Genomic DNA, 12,516 nt, shown 5'->3' on the forward strand with positions numbered 1-12,516 from the left:
GGGGTGGGAGAGGGGAGGTGGAGGGTAAAAGGGAAACATAATCAGGTATGGGGTCAAAGAGAGAAGGGGAGAAGCCCAAAGGGCCAGGACAATGAATGGAAATATGCAGCTTCTGGAGGTGGAAGGTGTGGGGACCCTCTAGAAATTCCCAGAGACCTGGGATGTGAAAAACTCTCAGGACTCAATGGGGGTGACCTTACCCAAAATGCCCAACAGTGGGGAGAGGGAACTCGAAGAGTTCACCTCAGGTAGATAGACAGGACCCCAAGTGGAGGGATGGGGTTACCAACCCATAGTCAAAATTTCTGACCCAGAATCGTTCCTGTCTAAAAGAACTGCAGGGGCAATAGTGGAGTAGAGACTAAAAGAAAGGCATTCCAGTCACCAGCCCAACTTGGGATCTATCTCATGAGGGTGCCTGACAGTATTACTGATGATGCCATGGTGTGCTTACAGAAGGGAAGCTTCTGTAAGCTTTTGTCATGGCTGTCCTCTGAGAGGTCCTACCAGCAGATGACTGAGACAGACACAGATACTAACACCCCACCACTGGACTGAAGTCAGGGACGCCTAAGGTTGAATTAGGGGAAGGATTGAAGAAGCTGAAAGGGAGAGGGACCACATAGGAAGACCAGCAGACTCAACTAACCCAGACCCTAGGGAGCTCCCAGAGATTGAGCCACCAACCAGGAGCATATATGAACCAGTCTGAGCACCCCAGCACATATATAGCAGAGGTATGCCTGATTTGGCCTCAATGGGAGAAGATGTGTCTAGAGAGATTTGAGGCCCCAGGGAAGGAGGATGCTAGTGGAGGGGAGCACCATCTTGGGTGTAAAGAGAAAGGGAAATGAGATGTGGAACTACGGGAGGGGGACTGGAGGGGGGAAATGGATAAAATGTAAATAAATGAAATAATAAAAAAGAGCTGTGGCCTTGTTGATGTAGGTATGGCTTTGCTAAAGGAAGTGTGTCACTGTGTAGGTGGGCTTTGAGGTCTTATATTGAGCTACTTCCAGTATGGCTCCTGCTGTCTGAAGATCAAGATGTAGAACTCTTAGCTCCTTTTCCAGAACCATGTCTCCCTGCATGTTGCCATCCTCCCATGATGAAATGGACTAAACTGTAAGCCAACACCAATTAAATATTTTCCACTATAAGACAGCCATATCTTTCATCAAAGGGACAAAGAAGCAGTAATAACTCTTAAAGGCCTATCTGACGCTACTTCATCTTACTTTTGGCTCTTTATTTAATTTAGAAAAAAAAGGCTAAGAATACATATTTAAAGTTCAGCATATAGAGCAATCATTTAAAGGGAATACACATCTTTGCATTTCAAAAGGACATATGTTTCAAAAATAAGACTTTCTAAATATTAGAAAAGGCTAATGATCAATTTTATTAGTATTATATGTTGTCTTAGTTTTCAACATCTAAACATCTATACTAATATATATATACATATATATATAGTATGTATCTATATGTATATTTTTTTTAAAAGCAAACAAAATGAAGCAGAGGTCAATTCTAAGAGTGTGGTGACATCTTCTAAAATCATTAGTATAGCATTGCATAAAACTGTGTTTCTGAATCTTCCTAATGTTATAACCCCTTAATTCAGCTCCTCATGTTGTGATGCTCCTCCAACCATAAAATTATTTCATTGCTACTGAAACTGCAATTTTGCTAGTGTTATGAATCATATCGTAAATATCTGATGTGCGGGATATCTGATATGTGACCCCCCCAAAGGGGTCATGACCCACAGATTGAGAACCACGGACATAAAAGTATATCCTCAAAAATACGGAGTTTCTTTTAGTTTAACTATTTTCCTTCTTTACTAATACTGTTTCATCAATTAGAGAAGATGAAAAGGAAAAAATGATAGAGGAAAATGTTAATATGCCATAATAATTTTTCACTATGTCTTTTCCATATGCTTTCATCTTATCAATACTATTGATGACATTGTTGACAGGCCCTGGGTGCTTTTCAACTGTAACATCGCGGCATTGTTGTCATTCTAGGTCTGATACCTACTGCATGTAGCTATGCTGTGTATTGTGCGATGTTTGGTAGCATCCTTGGACTCTGTCCTCTAACTGCCATGAGCCCTTCCCCAAGCCCTGAAATCTAAGATATCTGTACATGTTGCCAAATGTCCACTGGGGGGCAGGGGGCAAAATCACTCTTGTTTGAGAACCAGCCGTCTTCAGGTTTGTAATTTTCCTGTGATGCAGCTTTGGTGTGGAGCAAAGTTCAAGGAAAGTTGGAAAGCATTATCTGATGGTTCTGTTTACAATCTTTATCTGGATGGCATACAAATGTACTTATGTAGCTAAGTCTAGTGCTAAAAAGCATGCTCTCACATATTCAACTAGATGACAAAGCAAGTCAAGTGATCCCATGACTCAGGGTGCTGTTCCTTTCTTTATCACTTGGACATCACTCCTCAAAGCATCACAAAGTAAACATGTGCAAAACCAGAGCTTAATCTTTACCTACAATAGAAATGGTCCTCTCATTAGTTTCAGAGCCTGAATTACATTGTTCCTGCTACCTCAAAGTCCCTTCACTGTGCTCCAGACTTGAACTGGCAAGAAATTCTTTCTTCTACATGGTCTTGACTTCATTTCCTATTTGTGTATCTGCCTCCCGTACCTCTGAGCATTATATGTCTGGTCCAAGTCTAGTAATAGGATTCAGAGTCCAGACTCCTAAGAGTTCTATGTGCTTTATGACCTGGCTTGGTATTTTGACACTTGGGTACCATCTGGATCCTCATACCAATATTAACCCAGCATGAAAGGCTTTGCAGAGGAAACCTAACTTCGAAAAAAAAGCTCTGAAATATTTGCCCAGTGTTTAAGACCTTGAAAAATGTGAGCCACGGACATAGCAGATTTTATAAATGATCCTTCATTTTCTGTACATACCAAATACACTTCTCACTATGAAATAATTATACACGTTGCAAAATTAATAAATAACGTAAAATACCATTAACTATAGTTTAATTATCATTCAGAAATAACTATTAACTTCTACTGTCTAAATATAAATATATCTGTAGCTATACATCTAGACATTCCATACTCTCAAATTCATATAAAATTGACATGTTCTACACAGTATTTTATAGCCCCAAGTTTTATACTTTAAAATGTGTGTCGGGATAATACTCAAAATAACGAACAGAGTGTACAGCAGAAGCCTGTCTTACTAAAAACAAAGTCCTGGGAGGCCTTAGTGGCATAGATACATAATGAAGGTGGTCCAGAGAGTGTCACAATAGGTAACATGGCAACAGAGGGTTGCAAAGGGGCATTCTAGTGGCACAGAGAAGCTGGTATGTGTCAGCTAGTAGAAGTATCTTGATATGTTAACAATAGGTTATTATTTGGGTGAGCCATCTAATAAGCAGCCCATATATCACATCTTAGTATACATTTACAGTCATGATCACTGGGAGTCCCATGTGGTTAATAACAATGAAACTGAAATTTCTTTCCTATGTCTAGATATATTTAAATTCTTACCATGAGTTACAATTTACTAGATCATTCATGCTAAGAAGTACATATTTGTAGTCTAGCAGTTACAGGCTTCATCAAAATTATATACTATACAGTTGAAGCTAGACCAGATAAATTGGTATGTGTATATGGTATGGCACATAACAATAATATCACCCATTTCTTAGAAAGTATTTTAGTCATGAATACATGTCTGTAGATTAGTTGTTCTCAACCTGTGGGTCATGATCCCTTTGGGGTTGCAGATCAGATGTTCTGCATATCAGATATTGATATTATGATTTGTAGCACTAACAAAATAGCACTTATGAAGTAGCAATGAAGTATATTTAGGGTTGGGGGGTCACCGCAACATGAGGAACTGTCATAAAGGGTCTCAGGAAGAACCACTTCTGTAGATAGCCATCAAAACCATGATATTTAATGATTGACAAGATTTTAAATCTGTGGTTATCTTACTTATATCTTTATCGTGCCACTTTATATTTTTGTTTGTATATAATTTCCTTGTCAAATGAATCTCAATAGATTTTCAGTTAATTCTTCTAGGTGAATCACTTGTACCCTTCCTTAAAAACTCACTGCGTTATTGTACTAACCAAATTTGTCTTGATCACCTGTTATTTTCCATAAAAACTCTGTCCTTGTGAAATAGCATATTAGCTGTATTTACTGCTAAGTAAATATTTGCTGAGATAAACTGAAGTAGAGATTTTCTCAGATTCCCAAAAAGCCCTGTTATTTCAGATTAGCATTTAGAGAGAGCTTCAAAGGATTTTAAGAATGTAGAACATCACCAATTACCATACTGCTTTCATTTTCCCTCTGCCCACTCTTTTAAGGGAAGCTAATTAAAAACCACTCTCAAGGAGTTGTCCTACTCCTGTGTTGGGAAGAGATTCCTTCAACGTCTTCTACTTAGAAGACTCTTCTCAGCATTCAGGTCTGTTACTTCTCTGGCCAATGGAATCTCAAGTTTCTTCAGAGAACTGAGTAGTTAGCCATCATGGCACTTCTATGTTGCCCTGACCGGGCTGAACTTGAAAACTAAGGAACTTGTTCTCAGTGTTCATGCATTCATTCAATAATTCATCACATCTTTATTGAAGTCATATTACCTGCCAGCTTTGTGGATCAACAGATGAATAAAACATGTTCTCTGCCCTTGAGAAATTCTAAACTAGTTCAAGAGGCAAGCCCTGTAATGCAACGTAGTAAGTTCCATGAGATATTTACGGCAGAGTGTGGGAAAGCATTGTATTTTCATATTTTACTCTCTATTTTGCCAATGATGTAGATATCCTAGGCAACTTCACAAAAGTAATTTGCATCTATTAGAAAAACAAGGATTCCTGAACTTCTAACAATTTGGACTAATTAAGAACAGAGTAAAAGTTTAAAATCAGAAAGCAACCCGAGGAGCTGGGGAAATCAGTTGATGGTGTTTACTTGACAAGCATGAGGACCGGAGATTGGATACCCAGCACCCACATACAAAGCCAGGTGTGGTCATGTGTTCCTGTAATTTCAGAGCTTGAGAGACAGAGACAGAAAGCCAATGCACACTGACCAACCAGTCTAGCCAATTGGCAAGCATTACAAACAATGAGACACGGTGTCTTGGAAAAAAAATCGTGAAAAGCAATGATGGTCTCTAGTACAGTCTCCCCCTGCCCCACTCCTGTAACTCAACAAGAACACTAGCATATCTGTCAACACAGCCTAGAGTCATTTGAAAGGGCAGTCTTAATTGAGGGATTATTCAGACTAGACTGGCCTCTTGACAAGTCTAAGAGGGATTGTCTGGAATGTTGATTGATGTAACAAGGCCTGGTTCACTGTAGGCAGTACAATTCCCTGGGAAGGTGGTTACAGGGTTTATAAGGAAACCAATGATCATGTGCTCAAGCAAGCAAGCAGCAGCCCTCGATGGTTTCTGCGTCAGATTCTTGTTTGATTTCCTACCCTGGCTTTTTTAACTAAGGGGAATAAACATATAAACTGAAGCAAAACCTGTTTTGCACTAGCTGTTTTTATTTGCAATACTTTAATACAGGAACAAAGAAACTAGAACTATGCCCCCCCACACACACAAAAGTAAACTGAATTATCCTTATGTGACTGTATATACACCAATTTACACCTACACTCTGTAAAAACCATTTTAATAAAAGGTATCTGGAATATCTGATAGCTACAGCAGATGATTTTCTTATAGTACCTAACTGTATAAGAAAATTACTTGCAAAATTATTTATGAAGTTAGTATGTAGTTCAATGGCATGCATGAGGCCCTGAGTTCAATCTTCAATGCCACAAAGCACCAACAGAAACATATGAAAGTAAATTAACAGTAAGCTGGGTGTGGTGATACATGCCTTTAGGTCTCTGTATCCAAGATCAGACTGGTCTACATAGTGAAGTCCAGGATATCCAGGAATCCACAAAAAAAAAAATCCTGTCTTGAAAATCCAAAGCAAAGCAAAGCAAAACAAAGCAAAACAAAACAAAACAAAACAAAAAGAACAACAGAAATGGAGAGAATATTGAAACATATTAGTTTTATTTTTCTAAATTGTATGATAAAATGTAATGGATTAGTTAATTAGCTATAATGGGAAAGGTAAAGAAATAGGCAGTCAACAGTTTTAATAATTTAATATTTTTTAATTGGCACAGTGTTATACATACGTACAGGGCATAGTAGAATAATTGAGTAACATGAGGACTTAATGACTAAAAGGAGAGGGAGAGGCAACTTAAGAAAGCAGCAGCAAGAGAGAGAGAGAGAGAGAGAGAGAGAGAGAGAGAGAGAGAGAGAGAGAGAGAGAGAGAGAGTTTGCTAGGACATCTTTACAAACATTGCAGGTGAGGACAGAACAAGCCAGAGAATGAGGAGCCAGAAGAATAGAACTGATTGCCAGAGTTAGTTTGAGGCCAAAAAGAGCAATTCAGTCAGAAGCCTAGAAGCCAGATTGAATCAATCAGCTTGGAAGATTAGATTGTATCGAGGCTAGAAGTTTCCAGGCCTAGGCTTTGGGATAGTTAGAACAGTGGAGAAAATCTCTGGGCTCAGCCTAGGCATGTATTTGCACAGCTTGGGTATGGCTCTCTTCTCATCCCTCCATCTGAGGAAATAAAAGCAACTTTTATATATTTTTTAATTGTTCCCGTGTTTACAATCCTTATGCATTTGATCTTCATTTCTAATCTATTACTCATTAAATCAGTGATTACAATTCAAGCAAAATTGAAATGATTGTGTAGAACTTAGGTCAACATTTGCTTTATCAGTAGAAATATTATTGTGACCACCGACAGTGTTTAGAGTGGCTGGCACCTGATGGTAACACATAGCAGACTATAAAAGTCAATCTTCCTATTGTCTTTAGATCTTCCACAGACAGTATCTTCTTTTGTTTGCCTACTCTGCTAAGTCCTTTCATTACAGTACCCTTTGTGTGTTACTTAAACCCATTTAGTTCTTGGCACTGTCCATTCTAAAATAAATTTTCATGATTACATTTATATGCTAGGCAGTCCACCCAGTATTTTTAGACAGTCCTGTGAGGGCAGCCACAATCCCACAGGGCAAACCACCCTTCCTTGCCCAGTCAGGGAACTTGGGCACTTCAGTTGAAGTCATCTGAGTGATAGTGTAGAATTCAAAGTCACTTCTGTCCCATTTTAAAATCCCACAGCTACCGAATACCATTTCTTTCTCATGCTACAAATGCCTCAGTGCCTCTGAAAGCTGTCACATGGCAGGGCAGGGAGTGACTCTTGTTAACAAAGTGCTCTAAGATCACTCAGTGCCCCCCCCCCAATCTTTCCCAAAATCAACCTTTCTTCTATTTCTAACATCATAGTTGTAATTATTTTTAAAAAAACTAAATCAAAATATTTTTATTAAGTATGAATGATTTTGTATTTCTATTTTTTTTTCCTGTTCTCTTTCTGGAACCCATATTGACCTTCCGGATTGATTCTCCAATTTATAAATCCATCTGCTTGATTTCTCTGCTCGGGCTTGATTTCACTAATCATGCCTTCTAGTTCTTACACCTTCAAAATTCCCCTGTTTACTCCACTAGTTAATAGTGTGAGTCTTCACTTCTTTCTCTGATTTGTTACATTTAGATACCAGGTAACTTCCAACACAAACTGTTTTTGATGTTTTAGGGTGAGGAGAAACTTTTGTCAGCGGTATTATATTTGTCTCCATTGGGGGTACCCTCATGAAGTATTTGGTTTTAGTAAAATTTCAATACTCTGAAGGGTCCCTTATATTAAAATCTTGGCTCCGAGAGTAACTGGAAAGTGGTATGGGCCTTTAAAAGGTGGGGTCTAGTAGAAGGTTTATAGGTCATTGAGTGTGCCCTATGTGTTTCCTCTCCTGCCCAGTCTTCTCCCACTCTCTCTCAACCTCTTTCTCTTCCAGATCAGTGACTGCTAACTTGGACATGTGCTTCTGGCATATCTAACTGTCACTTACACCAGATGCCAAAACGATGCCCATCTTTAATCTTAGGTGGTGGATCCAAAACCTATGCGATAAAAATAGCACCTTTCTCTTTAGGCGCGGCATTGTTACTATGTTTCCTTCTAGCAGAACAAAACTAGCTAATGTATCAGCTTAGAATAAGCATTTTACTATGATAGGGAACTGTCTCTGTACCTTGTAAGGAGTCTGGGTGTGCCCTGGCACAAAAATGTGGTGGCTTGACGTTATCATGCATTTGATGGATGTTTCAAGCAAGTAGTCTACTCCATTTGCCAGGTCACATTAACTAAATGGGTATCCATCTGTGATAACTGAACTATTGCAAATAGTTAGTGTTAGCTTCCTATCAACACAGGATCCATGTGGTATGTTCACTCCACACAATCAGAACCTCACCTGGCAGCTAGAGATGTAACAGTATTATAGGCCTATGTTTAGCATGTGTCTTAGGGTTTTATTGCTGTGAAGAGACACCATGACCAAGGCAACTCTTCCCCGCCCCCCATGGGAAAAGAGTGATTTTTTTTTATTATTATTAGGTATTTTCCTCGTTTACATTTTCAATGCTATCCCAAAGGTCCCCCATACCCACCCCCCCACTCCCCTACCCACCCACTCCCCCTTTTTGGCCCTGGCGTTCCCCTGTACTGGGGCATATAAAGTTTGCAAGTCCAATGGGCCTCTCTTTGCAGTGATGGCTGACTAGGCCATCTTTTGATACATATGCAGCTAGAGTTATGAGCTCCGGGGTACTGGTTAGTTCATAATGTTGTTCCACCTATAGGGTTGCAGATCCCTTTAGCTCCTTGAGTACTTTCTCTAGCTCCTCCATTGGGGGCCCTGTGATCCATCCAATAGCTGACTGTGAGCATCCACTTCTGTGTTTGCTAGGCATAGTCTCACAAGAGAGAGCTATATCTGGGTCCTTTCAGCAAAATCTTGCTAGTGTATGCAATGGTGTCAGCATTTGGAAGCTGATTATGGGATGGATCCCTGCATATGGCAAGGCAACTCTTATAAAGGACAATAATTAATTGCGGCTGGCTTACAGTTTCAGAGGTTCAGTTCATTATCATCATGGCGGGAAGCATGGCAGTGTACAGGAAGACATGGTGCTGGAGGAGCTGAGAGTTCTACATCATGATCCAAAAATAGCCAGGAGAAGACTATCTTCCACATTGGGTAGAACATGAGCACTAGGAGACCTCAAAGCTTGCCTACACAGTGACACTCTTCCTCCAGGGCTGCACCTATTCTAACAAGGCCACACCTCCTAACAGTGCCATGTCCCATGGGCCAAGCATATTCAAACCACCACAGTATGTCTAAGGGCCTGGGTATGATCTCCTGGGTATGGTCTCCTGGGTATGACCAAACCAAAACAACAACAACATAAAAAACAAAACCAAGCAAAAGCAAAAACAAAAAGCAAACAAAAAAACCCAAAAAACTGAAACTAAACTAAAACCCATCAGTTAATACCTGTAAGATAAATTATTTCAGCTTCTGAAACTCTTCAACTTAAGAGTTTACGTTTTATTTCTAGCATGTGGGAAATGTGTTCTCTTAGTTCTGAGTAGCTTCTTAAATTCTGAATATCTTCTTACATGGGGAGTCTGTGTTTTGTAAGAATTGTTCTTCTCTTTCCCCATCCACTCTGCTCCTGAAACGCAATCTACTTTGCACAGAGCCTCCCCTCCCCATTAGTTCATTGTCTCCTGCTTGTTTTCTGCTTCACCCAAAGTCCCCTATCACCAATACCCAGAAACCAGGAAAGAAAGTAAATCTTCCTGAGAAATATGAGTATTCTGGAGGAAAAGTCTGACATCCACAGACCTGTGAAGGGAAGACTATCGTTCTATTGGTGTGCATATGATTCATCTAGGGAATAGTTTGATGGATTTTTTAATGATGTAAAGTAGAGAAGTTTACTAAGGATACCTTTCATTCTCTCTACACAATGCAGATGTCTTCAGGGCAAACATACTTCTTAATGAAGAATTAAAATCCAGTTTTAATCTTCAAAGATTCATGATGGTGGCTCTCTTTGTAAGCCAGGGATGTTAAGGTTCCTCTGAGAACATTCTGCAAAATGATTTAAATTCTCCCTTGGTTTGAACTTTGCTAACCTCACAATTTGCATCAACTTCTGAATCATTTCTTTAAATTCTAACTCTATTTAGGCATTCATTTTCCCTGATGTACGTGGTACATCTTCCGTGCATGCCACTCCCTAGAATTTAGCATGACAGTGGAATCATAACATAGCTGTAGGTAAGTTAATTCTAGCAGGTGTTGCAGATAGCTCAGTGGTACTTGCTGTCAAACCTGAGAACCTGTTTCTTCTTTGGAATCAACAGGGTGGAAGGAGAGAACTGATTCCCATAAACTGCCCTCTGACTTCCACACATAAGCCATGGCATGTGCATTCCCACCACCCCTCCTCCCGCCCCCAAATAGTACAAATCTTCCAATAGCGTGGGGCCTGAAGAGAAGCACAGGTGCAGAGCAGAACCCCAGAGCAGCAGAAAGTCCCAACTGCAATATGGGTAACTTATGAGGGACATGTGACCTGAATGATGATGGTAATAGCAGCTAACATTTACTGAATAATGGCATATAACTGGTATTAATCTAAGAGCTCTGCATAGAAGACAGTTTCACAAGCATCCCCATGTCTTAATCTCTATTGCTATTCCCCATTTACACATATGGACACAGGCACATTGAACATTAAAACCACCTTCAACATTTCACAGCTTTTGTGAGACAGTGACAGAGAAAGTGGAGAACAGTGAGGAAAGAAGGAGAGCTTCAATGATGCAGTTTAGCCACAGGAGCAAGAGGACCACACATTCATGTGCCACAATAAACACACTTGCATTACAGTGCTGTTGGTGTCTTGTCTCTACATTCTCAATTCACACTGTAAGACAGTGCTTAGATGCCTAAGATAGGACCACCTTCAGCACATCCGTGATGAATTAATACGCTATTATCAGGGAGTGTAGGGCTACAAACACAGAGACAGTCCTTTATATCATAGGAAGCACTGCCAAGAAATATGGTGTTGGTTGTGTGCAGGTGGCATCACCGACAATCATCAATTGCATAATTCAATAGCATAGATAATGCAGCTTTCTGCAGGTGCTATGTAGTCCAGCAATCAGGGTTGTGTTCAGTAAGGGAAACAGCATGTAAGTCTTATTCTAGGCTTCTCTAGAAGGTGTGTGTACACTGACTATGTTTGAAATCATCTTAAAATTCCATTTTCCTCACTACAGAACACTCTCTGAGGAAACTTGGTTTACATAGACACGGTGAACTTCTACTTTTGACAGCATGCCATATTAACTACTCTTAATGCAGTATCTGCTAAAAACAATTTTCTAAAAATCTGGGTTAACAAGCTCAAATGGAGCCAAATCGGGTGAGGTGGTGCAAGCCTGCAAAGTCAACATTTTGAAGGTGCAAGCAGGAAGGTTAAAAGTTCAAGATTAGCTTGGATTACAATAGTGAATTGGAGGTCAGCTTGGGCTACCCAGGATCCCATCTCAAATAAACAAATGGATTCAAATGAACTGATATTCTACTAGGACATATAGAAATTCTCAGAATGGATACAGAAGGAATGAGCAAAGGAAATGAGCACGTTTGAGGTAAGCTGGGAACGAAGTCAGCTTTAGTTCAGAGACTATCAATCAAATCTTGGCCATGTAGAATTCCTGCTTGAACAGCTATGCATCCAGCCACTGTAAGAAGACAACGTCAAAAATCAGTTCTCAAGGAGGAGTCTAATAGAAGACAGGATCCCAAGAGGAATAGTCCCTATGTAAGAGTAGGTGAGCAATAAACTCTTTTCATATAAGAGGCCACTAAGAAAACATGCTTGTCTTGGACTTAAGAGGCCAATAAGGAAGAAAAAGTCTCCCTTGAGAGTATATAATGAAGTATTTTCATTACAGGTTCCAATTCAATCTATCGGTGCAATAGAATAAACCTCAACTACATAACTTAATTTGACCCTAAGTTTGATGGTGTCTTGCAGCAAAGTTGCAGAGTCAAATGCTAATATTCTCTAGCAAAACTCGATTTTAACTCCAGCAGTGAAATTTCTCTATATTTATAACCCTGGAAAAGTGAATTCAGAGTTAAAAACCCCAACACAGATGAAATTAGGCACTGTAAACAAACGTGGCTGCTTTTGAACAAAGAGCACAAACAGATAAATAGTTTTAGTACAAAATTTAAATTAAACAGGTGTAGACTAAATATATTTAACATTCAAGTAATAAGAAAATGGCTTTAAAAGAAGACAAAAGAGAATACAAGTATGTCATTGTAAATAAAATTGTAACATAAAAATATTGAGTAGTGAATAAAATGTGTCATACTGATTTATTTTCTTTTGTATGAGAAAGGGTCTTCCATAATCTGGGTTGGCTTCTAATTGCCTATGTTGCCAAA

The sequence above is a fragment of the Mus musculus genome, chromosome 6 (assembly GCF_000001635.26).
Source record: "Mus musculus strain C57BL/6J chromosome 6, GRCm38.p6 C57BL/6J".
In the NCBI taxonomy this organism is placed as follows: domain Eukaryota; kingdom Metazoa; phylum Chordata; class Mammalia; order Rodentia; family Muridae; genus Mus; species Mus musculus.